Raw genomic sequence first — 12,775 nt, forward strand, 5'->3', positions numbered from 1 at the left:
CAGTAAATGCTTAAAAAGCGGTTTACCGGCAACTAAAAATCAAATTTTAAGTAGTTGACAAGGAATTTACAAGTTTTTATGCATTTTTTCAACCAGTTTTTCAGTTTCCCTTTAAAGGCTCTTGCATTTTATCTGTAAGTATCCATTATTATAGAGACACTGAGCATTGTCGAGTTAGGCGCTCACATTTTATATACTTTATAATTTGCAATGTTTTCTGCGTGCTTTATGGGATAATCGAGCACAACTGTCAGAATGATGCAGAGCATTGCTCCAAAAAGAATAAGAGACACATTCATTAATTGCTGTGCGATTTACACATTACGTGCATGGCATAAAGTGCAATCATGAAGCAGAGCTTCACATGCGTATAATTATGATGCCAAACTATAGATTACCATCTGTATACCACGCATAAATATCGATAAGAATGGCCGTAAGAAAATGCCATCAGCTAGCCATCACTAAGCCATAAACATCGTGTGGCTTACTGTGAAAATTTGAAAGGATAACAGTGTGTGTGCGTGTGTGTGTGTGTGTGTAGCAAGTGCCAGCAGGTGAGACCATTTGCAGGCAGACTGCACCACACTAACGCCACTTTTATGATGATTGTTCAGTATGAAACAGGGTGTGGCAAAGAAAGGCAAAGTTCAAATCGATAAATTATTGGTATGCCTTATAATTCCGTACCATACAAAATTCTCTTCATTTCCCTCATTTTTTTTGCCGTTCTCCCGTTCATTTTTGTTTATCTTATCTTATCTTCTATCGTCTTGACTTTTTCCCTCTTTCATTTATGCCTCTTGAATTTTTTATTCCTTTACTTCTCTCGATTCTTCTCATTTCTCTGCTCTTTTAGTCGCATCTAATTTATTTTCTGTTTGTGCTCCTCTTCTCACTTGCTGTATACTTTTCTCTTTTATATATGCTATTCAGACCTGTTCGCTCCTTTTGACTTTTTTAATTCGAGTTTATTTCTTAGGCTATAATTGAAAACATCGATAGTTGAAAATTGAAAAATATCGATAAATTGTAATAATGATTAGTATACATAATGAATATATTGATGAAATATAAATGTTTCGCACTCTTTACATACTCTTTAAGTCGATCAATAGAATTTCCGTTTCTGACACCCGTTATGTTAAGCAAAACATTACCTTTCTGCTTTTGTACCCACACACACATACATAAATTCACCTACAGCCACCGACAAAATTAAGTTTAAAGGAATAGGGTCAAACTGTGCTACGGCGCGATAAAGGTAAATGTAAAAAAATTACTGAAAGATAAACATAAATCAGAGCATAAAGCAATTACGCGAATGGAGCAAAAAGAAGCCAGCAAGTGAGAGAGACCGAGATGGTCAACAAGAGAGAGCTAGGGAGAGTCCAGGTGATAAGGGCTAACAATAATGAGACTCCGTAGCGAAGGACATAATGATTGATAAACAGCCAGCAAAATGAAAAAGAGACGAGTAGAAAGTAAGCAAATCAGCTGAAGACGAGACAAAACTTCCAGCAACTTTCGTTTCAGCTAAATTGTGACAAATTTAAGCCAGAAAGAGTGAAAGGAACAGATAGCGGTAGAGAGAGAGAGCGAGAGAGTGAGGGAAACAAGAGAGTGCGAGCATAATGTGCATGTCAGCATTAGATAAGAGCCTGTTCGGGCAAGCAAAATGCCAACTACAAGAAAAATGGCGCCTGCCATGGAATTGTGCTCGCCTGGGGAACTGTGAGTGCAGCTCAACGCTGAAATGAGTAAGTTATTCAATTATTTATGATGCTGTACGGCGTAAAATGCCCGACTTACTCATTTTCATGCCGCATCGTGAAGCCTAATTGGAAATTATGTGCGGTGAGTCAAATTCCGATGGGAGGCAAAGCAGAAAAGGCAACAAATAAAAATGAAAATAAATAAATAAAGGAAATTGTGTCAAAGCCTCAAATTAAGCCATTCAAAGAAAAAGAAAAACGTATACAAGTGAGAAAACCAGCATTGATTGAAGTGGAGATATCCTGGCCCCAGTAATATCTTAAGTAATATCTATAATGTAGCTTAATCATACTTGCTGAACATGAAATGTAAAATTACTTCACTTTACGTTTATTTATACCATTTTATAATAGTTTCTATATTTATGCAAAACATTTTTTTATATTTTCCACTTAACTTAAAAATTAAATAAAAATAACAACATAAAATAAAAACAAAAAATTTAAAATAATAATAATAAAATAAAATAAATAATAATAAATACCCCTCACAAATCAAACTACCCATTGTGAATTAAAGTGAGTATCCTGATTAAATACCGTTTCTTTGGTTAATTGAGTGCAAAATTTATAAGGCTAATTGATTAGAAAGTTGTTGAATTTATTGCTGACCATAATCCTTCAAATGAAAGGCTTTCGTTAGCTTGCCAGCCCATCGAGTGTTTGACATGATGCGGCTCCTGCTGGCATTTACCAAAAACCAGGAGCTATACTTAACATTTTCAGCTTGTCATGCGGACAAGTTTCCGTGCGGCAGCCAATGGAGCCTGTTCATAATTTAGCAACTGACTAAAGTTTGTTAAAGGTTTAGCGTAATGCTTTTGTTAGCAACGACAGCTGGCTGTTTTGCCAGCCAGGATACAAGGGCTTGGTCTGGCAGCTGTCAAGTGTAACGTGTTACGTGTAACGTAAAGTGCTTGGCAAGACCGCAAAGTGTTGAAGTCGGTTTAGTTCAGCAATGTGCCATGTTTCTGAGCAAGCAAATGTTTATGAATTATGCCAGAGATTGTGGCCTGTGGTGATCCCAGCTTAAGTGGGGCAGAAGCAACGCAAGACAAACATGTCACAAATTCCTAGAGGTGCAGACAGTTAACTGAAATACATCAAATGGGTTTCGGTTGCCCTCGACAATACGCTTAACAGTTTGGCAGTTTGACATATACAATTAAAATCTATGTATTAGTGTCAATAACTAACAAAACTGTATGTTATCCAAAATTGATTATAAGATTATTCCATCAACTGCTCGATAAAATACAGTTTATGTTCAAAATTCCTCTTTTTTTTCAAAAATGTTTCCATTCTCTGTAATATTTTCTCTTAATCGCCTAACAACCAAACAAATCCTAAACCAAAATGGGAATTTCCTTTCTATCGACTTGTGTGTATCTCCCATTTCAATCCTAGCAAAATCTCTTTTAATATTCATCTCACGTCAAGCTCTAATAAAAAACAATTCCGTTTCACAGTTCAAATCCCCAAATTGTGAAAAACATCTGTACAAAAATCTGCGAAAAAAATACCAATTTGTAAAAACAAAAAAAAATATGTTACAGACCTGTGCGAATTCTGTTAATTGTTTGCCAACTCTTAACAAAACACGTTCATCAACTCTGGAATACCCTATAGCCAGAAAAATAAACCCCAAAGAAAGCACAACAACAAAAATAAATAAAAAAGAAATACAATAGCAGAGAAAATATCGAACACAAGTGAACAAATTCCAGGGCTCTGAAACGCAATTTGTTAATGGAAATTCAATTGGACAACTAAATAAATATAAATTTACTGACACACACCGACATACGCACTACCATACGCACACACACGCACCCCCATACCTACACCCACACCACCACACCCACACGCACACAAAGCAGGTAAATAGAGAGACAATTAAATAAATAATGAAATATATCACAAACGAATTTTCGCACTCAACTTGAATATCACATGAAACATTCAATCTACATATATAGAAAAACTGAAAATAAATATACGATATTCTCGTTCCACTATCCATTTTAAGGACTTTCAATGGGCAAAGCAACAACGAGATTTTAAAGAGTTTGTAACTAAATGGTATTCGCATTTATACAATTATTTGCTCATAGTTTTTTAATCGATCAATATGTTTGTAAACTTTTTCCTTTAGACGGTACAAATTTATTGAATGAAAGAGACAACACTAGATTATATACAAATCAACTGTTGGCCATTTCTTGGTGTCTACACATTTCTAAGTGTCTTTCACTCTCACTTCGACAAAAAAAAACTCAGAAGGCAAACGATTTCTTCGGGTCGACGAAAAATTCGTTTGTGATCGTGCAGAAACATTTTCCCCCTCTGGGTATTCTCCGACCATTTAAATGAGTTTTATAAAAGCAAAAATTCGTAAGTATTGTATGTACGTTAGTGTAAGTGTGAATGTGAGAGTAAAGGCTGATCCTCTACGTGCGAGCATCGATCGTATTGCTCTCTAAGCAATGTTTGTCAAAAGAGCGTCGGACGAATAATTCCAGGCGCTCAACCGACACCCAAAACGAAATGTACCGAAGGCACTTTGCTGATAGATACATATATATAGAGAGAGGGAGAAAGAGAGCGATTCAATACGATTTTCAAACAACAAACTGTGCGTAAAGTATACAGCGGGTAACAATTATTTGATATAAATATTACAATTTCATTTTCCATATATCAAATTTCAATTCACAACAGGCAACAGGCAATTTGGGTATATACACCTTAAGCCACTTTACACAAAATGGCTAAACAACAATTTTTACATATTCTTAAAGCCCCAATCAGCCAAAAGTACAACAATTGCCCGAGGATCTTTACAATAGCCATTCATGCGTTCATTCGCCACGGAACTGCTGAATGCCTTTCCAAGCCCTTTGGGTTTCGACCAACTTCATTTGTACCGCAAATAAACAGAAACCAGTTTTTTACGCCAATAATAAAGAACAACAGCATCGACTTTCAAGCACTCAATCATCGAATTTATCAATACGCAGCTAGTTGCAGGCAAAAATAATAAAATGGAATTGATTAAAAAATAAATAAATATTGGTAGAAATGCGTATATTCTTCATGGAAATTTCTGTTGTGCCAATACTCTCAATAACAATCACAATCTATATGTATATGTATATAGGCATGTGTACAAACAACTATATAAATGAAGCCCACCTGAATGGAACGAAAAAAGGGAAACAAGCGAAAAACAATGTAGGTTGGGCAAAATAGTGTTCGCTTGGCCCTGCCAATAAACCTTTATTTTTTTCTGTTATTAAAATTTTGTTTTCCATTTTTGCAACAACAATAAGTTACATTTGCATGAATTGTTGCCTTTGTAGACATCGAACGGGTATTGCTCAATTGCAGAATAGCATAAACAGAGCAGCATACGAAATACTCTTAACAAAGTACTACAATAAGCCGGAGCTTATGACGAAATACATTAACAATTTGAAGCTTTCAGCACCTGCTTCGTTTAAGTAATCTTCTTTGGCTCTTAAGCATCAGCAAGCTGAATGCTGTAACTCTTTGCTGCTCATAAACACTATATTTGTGTTTAAGTATTAAAATGCACGTATTTATATAACATTTTATATGTAACTTACGATTTGAAACAATAAGAAGCATTTAGAAATGAAATAGTAACGAGGAAAATCTATTAGAATAACTCATATATTTTGTATGAAACCCACCATTCCTCACACACACACAGCAGCTGTTAGCTAATGGCATCTCCCGCTGTTTTAGTCCGCACTTCATTGCCTTGCCTTGACCAATTGCCATTCGGTATTTCATTTTATTTGTATAACATTTATGGAGACCGAACCCAGCCACACAGCAGTGCAATACAATATTTTATTTATATGCCGGCACATTTGAGCTATGAAATAACCACGAGTATGCTTGCCATTTCGTGGTCAATATATGTGTGTATACATATATAAACTTCAATATATATGCGACTGACCCACATGGCAATCGCGGCGAGGTCGCAGCTGCCAAACGAAACTAAGGAGCACACCAGTTGGTGGTTGTCAGGTGGCGGCCACATTTATTATTGTGTTGCAGCCCACAAAATGGCTGCACAGGATATGTGCTTCTCTCTGGCTGACTGCCTATCTCGATTGTTTGTATATCTGGCGTCTGAGCCGAAGGCTATTTAATTGAGGCAGCTCTTGCAACTCTGCCCAAAAAAGTTTCACATTTAGTTCAGCAAACTACATATAGTTAAGAAGATATACAAACCTTTAACATTAACAAAAAGTACTAAATCACCCAAATGCACACACACGGTCGAAGAAATCAGTTGACGAAATCAATTGGATATTCAATTTAGTAACTATTGGCAGCTTCGATTCGAAACATAAAATGTACTTAAACCGAATATATTCTATAGTCAATTTGAATAATATACAACTGATCCTAATTTGACATCTACAGATTGCAAAATTTAAATATAAATATGTAAAATATATGTATGTATATATGTGTATTTACAGTTCAACTAATATACACATCATAAACATATATAAACCAAATATATTCCTTAACCTTTAACCTTTAACCTTTCTTTAACGTTAACCTTTTTGCTATACTTCCGCTACACAATTTAATTTAATCAAGAAAAAAAAACACCAGAAATCAATCATACAACACACACACACACAAATGTCCGCCAAACGGAAGGAAACAAAAATAACTAAAAATAGAACAAGTAAGAAAGCTCCAGTCGAGACTGTTCGACTAGGAGATACCCTGAACCCTCCAAGCTGATATTCTAATCATTCTGCACTTCTTTTATGCACACATACATACACATGCATCCACACGCACGCATAAGCCTGCGCTCTGCTAACTGCGCAGTAAGCAGCGACTGCGCTTGGGCTGCGCTTCAATGTGGTCAATATTATGAGAATTTATTTGTTAAATAATTTCTTTTGTAGACATACGATCTTAATGAATGAATGTAGAGCGTAATCGTATGGTGAATATGTGTGTATATTCCAAAGCCCAAGTCTCTAGTATTTGAAATACGCTTTTTACAAAAGTGAGGGTGAGGGGGTGAATTTAAGGGTGGGGGGTAAATTTTAACAAAAACCGAAATTGTATAAATTGCATATAAGCATACATTAAAAATTTTGAGATTCTAGCAATAAAGGTGTAGAAGATATAATTTTATAACTGGTTTTCGATAAGGTTTTTTATCGATAAAAAAAGATCGGGATGAGTTATCGATTTTTAATGATAAACTTGATATGCGCGCTGTAATTACGGACATTTAAAAAAAAATTTACGGACGGACGGACGGACGGACGGACGGACGGACGGACGGACAGACGGACAGGGCCCAATCGACTCAGCTCGTCGCCCTGATCAAGAATATATATACTTTGTGGGGTCTGCCACGCCTCCTTCTGCCTGTTACATACTTTTAACAAAACCATTATACCCTGATTTCCCATTTTCAATGGGTTCAGGGTATAAAAAGAAATATATTTTAACTGCAGATCTGACTGGATGACAAAACGCAAGACGATTTTCAGCTCAGACTGTCAGACTGTCACGTTGTCAGCCTGCTTGAGCTCCTCACTCTCAGCTACTCGTTGATATTTGCTGAGAAAACATTTATGTAAACTTTCATAATATAAGAATTGCATTGTGCATAGCTGACTGCCTCCCTTTTTCTCTCTTTCTCTCTCTCTCTCTCTCTATCTCTCGCTCTGTCTGCATATCTTGATGACCGAGTTTGTTTTATAGCGGCTGCAGGAAAACGACATTTGCCAATATGTTTCAGAGTTGAGGCTTCTTGAGCCCTCATCCCTGTCAACGCCATGCAATTTGAGTGTCGTCTATTGAATTGCTAGCTTTTTATTTTCCAGCTGCATCGTTTTCTACTTTACCAGCCACACACACACACACACGTCCACAAACATACCGTGTGACTCCCTATATGTATTTTCTTTTCATTGTGCGTTGCCATGCGAAAGGACTTTATTATATTCGTCACAATAATAAAAATAATTGTCACAAATTATGATTATTCTTATACTATTAATATTTAGATACAAGCTCTAAACATTTTGAATCAATTTATAAGTAAGCTCAAATAATTCTCAATTCATATGAGATAATAAATTGATATAGATATTTTGTGAATGACCTTTGGTTTCCTATTCACTTGAATAAATATTTTCAAAATAATTAAAAATCATTTTATTTTGAATTTTTAAAAGACAGACCAAAAGTCTAAATAATAATAATAAAAATTGGTTAAAAATAGATTTAATATATATTTTCAAAAAAAGTTTAGTTTAAATTGATATAAAAAAAATTAAATAAAATAAATAAATATATATATTTAGTTTAAATAGTTTTAAAATATATTTTCAAATTAGTTTAGTTTAAATTTATTTAAAAAAAATAAATAAATTTAGTTCAGTTTTATTTTTAAATGTATTTAATGTTGTTTTTTTAATCATATGTGTGGCGATTACATTTTAAATTTCAGCTACATTTAAGTAGACCCAAAAATATATTACATCTATTCCTTTAGCCTACTTTATGTGTTGCCAACTGCCATTATTTTTATTTCGCATTGCCCTTTTTGGCAAATCTCTGTAAAGCTCATTTCCATAACAGAACATTTATTTGGGAAATTATTGAGCTGTTCCGTGAAAGGATTTGCACAACAAACATCAACCTGGGACACTTTTTAGCACACACATTTGCCAATTTCGATGTGCCTACTGTGTCTAAAATATATATATGTATATATTTATATTGATAAGCCTGCTGTGGCCTAGTTGGCCAAATACAAGGGAAAGTTATCGACCACCCCACGCCTCCCATTGTAAGCCCACAAATTCGAGTTGTGTGTCGGTTGCCAGAGCTTACATTTTTGGGCCATCTTACCTGGCCGAGAACGTGTAACCAACAAAATATGTGGCCAATTATAGGTAAAACAGACGTTTTTACGTGCAGTTTGTTTTTGGTTCCTCCGGCTTCCTGTTCATGCTGCTTTCCGGTTAGCTGCCCTAATTTATGACTAGCCATGGCTGCGGGCTTTATTTTTGGGTCTACTCGCATTGTTGTTCAGCATAATCATTTGCCATTAGTCAGCTGCGATTCACTTAATCGCCAACGGGCTTACAGTTACCTCAAATATTTAACCCATATGTAACATTAGCAATGAATATTATTTAAAGCGGACTCCGAAGAGCGGCACGTGCCCAACAAATCCCTAAAGTGTTCTCAACAACACGCGAAAACGTGAATTTCTGTTTCAGTACGCGCAAAACATATATATAACTCTAGATTAAGTAGAACATTTTATTCGCCTCTCTATCTCTTTTGCTCTTGCTTGCTCCTTGGAGAGCATGAGATTACGAAATACTTTGTTGCGAGGAACTCACTTACTTGAAAGTTACATAAATTCCCATATAAGATCTTTAGATTTTTTAAGTAAATTCTGACAGCTAGACAGCTGGGAAATCAAATAATAAATGTTTAAATAATAATTTAAAAAAAAAATTTTAATTTACAAAATTGTTCCAATTTAATTTTTTTTTTTTATTCTATTATTTTATATTTTACAATAATCTAAAATCTGACACAGTGTATTTTGAAATATGATATCTAAATATATTTATATGCAAAAACTTTGCGGTTCACTTGGCATAATTGAATCCTTCAAAGCGCATTTTCATGCTGATATGTGCGAAGCTAAGCCAATTCATTTATTATGTGCCAAACGGGATTTGCGCGTTTGGGATGGCAACGGCTTTAAAAATAAACAAATAAATATCAAATAAAATAAAAACTGGCGAAGAGCTAAAAATAAAGCAACAAATCCCTAAATACTTTTAGAATGCCATCATGGTAGAGATCCATTGCTACAATGACAGAATTAACTATCGCAGAGAGACTGACTCTAACATATCCTATTATCAGTTATATGATGATATAATGATGATGATAATGTTATGAGATGATGATCGTATTTAAATATTTGTATAAAATAAGATTTTAAAGATTTTTTTTTTTAATAAAATTTCATTGTCCGTTAAAATGCAATCCAAACAGCTGCTTATGACACTTTAATGTTTTTATGAATCAAATACCCTATATTATTTTATACAGAGTATAAGCGCACACAAAAACAATGCCGATGTCGCAAAAAACAAACTAAAAAAATTTTTTTGCCAAACGAATGACAGTTAGCGTGAAAGGGAGATGGGCTAAGTGGGAGGAAGAGCGAGCCAGTCGAAAAAGGACGAATGGAACAGGCTAACAACAACAACAACAACAACACCAATAAAAACAGAATGTCAAATGTTGTCGTTGTTCGTTTCTTGGCCGGCTTGTCAACGCCAACGTTGTTGTTGTTATTATTATTTTGGTATTGTTGTTGTTGAAGGCAAATATTTGTGCAGTCAAAGAAAGTATACACACATTCATACATACATAAGCAAAAAAAAAAATAAATAAATAAATTGTTGGGAAAAAAATTTGATTTGAAATTGAGGCAGCTGACAGTAGAGGTCAAAAGTTAGGCAACGCACAAGCTTTGCATAGAGCTCAACTTCGTCTTATATACATACATATATATTTATATGTATGTATGCAAGCATTATCTACTATTCTGATGATGTGTTTATCAACTGTCAAATAGCTGACAATAAGCCAAATGGATTTCTCGACTTGGCTAGCCAAACACAACTAATATAAAATAGTGCCGCAATATTTGCATTTTTTATGTAAATATAGATTGAGGCCATTCTCGCAACGCAGGCAAAATAAGAGACAACAAAAAATGTTCATATTATGCATAATGAAATGCTTCTCTAAGGGCTGAAGTGATAAAAAAACACTTTACTTTTCTCATTTTAGCTCACTTTACCTCATTTTTCATCTCATTTTTCTCGATTTTACCACGAAAGGCGACCAATATTATTCGTCCCGCTGAATAAATGCAAATCAACACAGACAACAGCAAATATATGCGCAAATTTATTCAAGAAAGAAAGATGGAAAATCATTTTAATATGAAGGATATGGAAAAAATGATTACACAAATATTTGAAGAAACTAAAGTATATATACATATATTTTGAATAAGCAAATCATTGTGCCGAAAACAAGAAACAACAGAAGCTAAAATCCATTTTAATTACAAATAAAAAAATATATTTAAAAAGCTCTTAGCATAAAGTTCTGAAATTAAATCAATTAGAAAAAAACATTTCAAGACAAACGTTTCAGCACAAGAAGAAAGAAATATCTGAGATACTTAATAAAATGCTGTCAAAGAACTCTGTCCATTTAAATTGACGACAGCTATTGAAATTTAAATGTTGCTTAAAATGGACCCAAACGGACAATTTAACAATTTAACAAATTCGCAAAGCCATTAAAAATCATTTGGCAGATACAAAAGGTTTTTTTATAGATATAACCAAACACTTTGTAACAGTATAGAGATAGATATATATTTATTTGCTGTTTATGTGTTGGCTAACGCCGAAAAGTATGCTAGCGCATAAATTAACACTTACGTTTTATGTGTGTATGTGTGTGTGCGTGCAGAAGCCAAAGGAAGAAACAACAAGAGCAAACTTGAGAAACCAGATACCAGACGCCAGACGCCCAACTGACTTGACTATAAAGATAAGAAACATGGTAAATAAGTTGTACATAATATGTATAGATGTATATGTAGGATAAGTATGTAGTGAAGCAAAGTATATACATAGCTAAGCAAACTGGGCACTCAATTAGTTTTATTTGCTGTGCTAGTTGCGCCCAAAGGCCCAAAAACAGGAAAAGAAAGCAAAACAAGTTAATGTTTATTTTCATTTGGATACTTCATGGCGAAATTAAGGCATACATTTCTCAGCATTCATTTGTTTGTTTACTTATGGCTTTCAAGTAACCATCGATGAGCGCAGTGACAAGTCGTTTAAGCACTTAATTTGTGTGTGTCGAACACACACAGACATAAGTATATGTATATATAGAGTAATACCTCGACTAAAGCGAGACTTAACACAAGCTTCCAGCAGCACATTAAAGCCAGATTTTATTGCAAAAGGTGCTACACTCAATAAGCAAGGAATTTAAATGTCAAGCATAAACACATGAGTAATGGAATTTGGGGGCAGGCTATAACATATCCCTTAGATAAAAGGATTGCCTCTACTTTTAATATATATACACATATATTTATTAGAAATTAGTATCTCCCTTGTGTCTTAAAATCATTTATATCACATATATTGGCAATTATCTACGTGTCAGCCAATATACCCCACAGCACACATCTAAAAAAAAGATACAGAGTATAAAAAGAAGGAAAAAAAAGGCAACCGCTTGAAAAAAGTAAAGAAAAAATTCGCACAAGTTTTGCGGTGAACGATTTTATCTGCAGCGTGGAAAATCCTTTGCTTGGCACGGTAAAAAGGTGTTGCCCGCAACCGGAACGCGACAGACGAACGCCAAAAGCAATACAGACACAGACACACACACACACACACAGCTACGATCCAGCGTCCACAGAAGCGACCCAGGCCGACCAAAGCAACCGGCACTCAAACCTAAACCAACAACAACCAGGCAGGCAAACCACCCAAAACAGAAGCAGCCTAGCGCATTGTTGACTCGACGTCTTGAGAGGGTGTTGGATTGGGTTGCGCTTGGGATTCGAGTTGGATTCGAGCTTTGTTGGGGTTTGAGTACGAGTGGAGGGTTAGGGGCTGCTTGCTAGCGATTATATGTGTCAAGTGGACGCCGCTTGGGTGCACCCAGCCAGGACATTCAGTTCCAACTTGCTGCGAGTTACTGCTGCTCTGTCTCGCTTTCAGTCAGTCATTCTGTCTGCCTGTCATTCATTTGGCTCGTCTTGTGGCAGGTCAAAAGCAAATCGCTAAAGTTTACGCCGGTGCGTGGCTAAGTCCTTGGCGCTGCTTATAAATAAACAG

At 35.2% G+C, this 12,775-nt stretch overlaps 1 protein-coding gene and 2 long non-coding RNA genes across 9 annotated transcripts in view; 2 read left to right on the forward strand and 1 right to left on the reverse strand.

Moving 5' to 3' along the window:
• Fur1 (Furin-like protease 1) overlaps positions 1-12,775 on the reverse strand; it is a 173,982-nt gene that overhangs the window by 101,712 nt on the left and 59,495 nt on the right. For 4 of the 6 annotated variants that reach the window (XM_089476491.1, XM_089476492.1, XM_089476494.1 and 1 more), the window contains one exon: positions 11,354-11,457. The exons of the other annotated variants lie outside the window; for them this stretch is intronic. The gene's annotated coding sequence lies outside the window, so the exon portion shown is untranslated. The remainder of the gene's footprint in view (positions 1-11,353; positions 11,458-12,775) is intronic. 6 annotated transcript variants of the gene reach the window in all.
• Positions 1,081-2,189, forward strand: LOC149270439 (uncharacterized). Its single transcript, XR_016271664.1, has 3 exons — positions 1,081-1,484; positions 1,537-1,760; positions 1,837-2,189. It is a non-coding gene; the product is annotated as an uncharacterized LOC149270439 (long non-coding RNA).
• On the forward strand, positions 4,251-4,857 carry LOC149270440 (uncharacterized). Of its 2 annotated transcripts, none has more exons than XR_016271662.1 (2): positions 4,251-4,430; positions 4,497-4,857. It is a non-coding gene; the product is annotated as an uncharacterized LOC149270440 (long non-coding RNA). The 2 variants fall into 2 exon arrangements; XR_016271663.1 differs by having other exon boundaries at positions 4,251-4,410.

This window comes from Drosophila arizonae, chromosome 2 (genome assembly GCF_054131065.1).
Source record: "Drosophila arizonae isolate 15081-1271.41 chromosome 2, UAZ_ARI_1.0, whole genome shotgun sequence".
Lineage (NCBI taxonomy): Eukaryota > Metazoa > Arthropoda > Insecta > Diptera > Drosophilidae > Drosophila > Drosophila arizonae.